Source organism: Pan troglodytes, chromosome 14 (genome assembly GCF_028858775.2).
Source record: "Pan troglodytes isolate AG18354 chromosome 14, NHGRI_mPanTro3-v2.0_pri, whole genome shotgun sequence".
NCBI classification, from domain to species: domain Eukaryota; kingdom Metazoa; phylum Chordata; class Mammalia; order Primates; family Hominidae; genus Pan; species Pan troglodytes.
The window spans coordinates 23590518-23591846 of NC_072412.2; the positions used below are offsets into that span (position 1 = coordinate 23590518).

The 1329-nt window shown below is 36.6% G+C and overlaps 1 pseudogene; it reads left to right on the forward strand.

Moving 5' to 3' along the window:
* The first annotated feature begins 399 nt into the window (after positions 1–399).
* On the forward strand, positions 400–813 carry LOC107968047 (cytochrome c-like; annotated as a pseudogene).
* The last annotated feature ends 516 nt before the right edge of the window (positions 814–1329 follow it).

A 1329-nucleotide genomic window follows, 5' to 3' on the forward strand; every position in this document is an offset into this window, starting at 1 on the left:
TATGAAAAAAAAAGTTCAACATCACTGATCATTAAAGAAATGCAAACAAAATCACAATGAGATACCATCTCATGCCGGTCAGAATGACTATTATTAAAAAGCCAAAAAACAACAGATGCTGGGAACATTGTGGAGAAAAAGGAATGCTTTTACACTGTTGGTGGGTGTGTAAATTAGTTCAACCCATGTGGAAGACAGTGTGGCAATTCCTCAAAGACCTAGAGGCAGAAATACCATCAGACCCAGCAATCCCATTATGGGGTATATACCCAAAGGAATATAAATCATTGTCTTATAAAAATACATGCATGCACACATATGTTCATTGCAGCAGTATTCACAATAGCAAAGACATGGAATCAACCTAAATGCCAGTCAATGATAGATTGGATAAAGAAAATGTGGTACATAGAGCGGGACGTGTGGCTTCTGAGCGAGAACATTTGTAGTGCCAGTGACGAAAGAGAGAATTTGAGAGATGTTGAGATGTTGAGAAAGACAGATGTTGAGAAAGGCAAGAAGATTTTTGTTCAGAAGTGTGCCCAGTGCCACACCATGGAAAAGGGAGGCAAGCACAAGACTGGGCCTAATCTCCATGGTCTCTTTGGTTGAAAGACAGGTCAGGCCATTGGATTATCTTACATAGACACAGATAAGAACAAAGGCATCACCTGGGGAGAGGATACACTGATGGAGTATTTTGAGAATCCCAGGAAGTACATTCCTGGAACAAAAATGATCTTTTCCAGCATTAAGAAGAAGGCAGAAAGGGCAGACTTGATAACTTATCTCAAAAAAGCTGCTAGGGAGTAATAATTGGCCACTGCCTTATATTGCAAAACAGAAATGTCTCATGACTTTTTTAGGTGTACCATAATTTAATAGATCTCATACACCAGAGTTCAGATTATGAATGACTGTCAGAATATTTTGTTGGGCAGTCGTGATTTAAAACTAAGACTGGCTTGTGGTTAAATGAATAAGTTTGGTTTTTGAATATTAACAGTAATTCCAATTCAGTAAATGCTATCACTGTTTACCCCTTCTAAAGATATGATTAGACTTTGTTAATAATGTTTAAGATGGTGAGTACCATCTTAAAACTTATTGGAGAGTGGTTTTATATTTATATTTATATTGGTTTATATTTAGATTTATATGACTGGTTATGTGAATATATTTAAATACTGGGGAAATTCCTTCACTGTCTCAGAACCAAGCAAGATTCACCTGTATTTTGTGTTTATTTGCCTCTTAAAGGCAAGGGTTGAAGATAAGGTAGCAATGTTTTCTTTGTATTGTTGGCCTTAACTATGCCAATCTAATTAG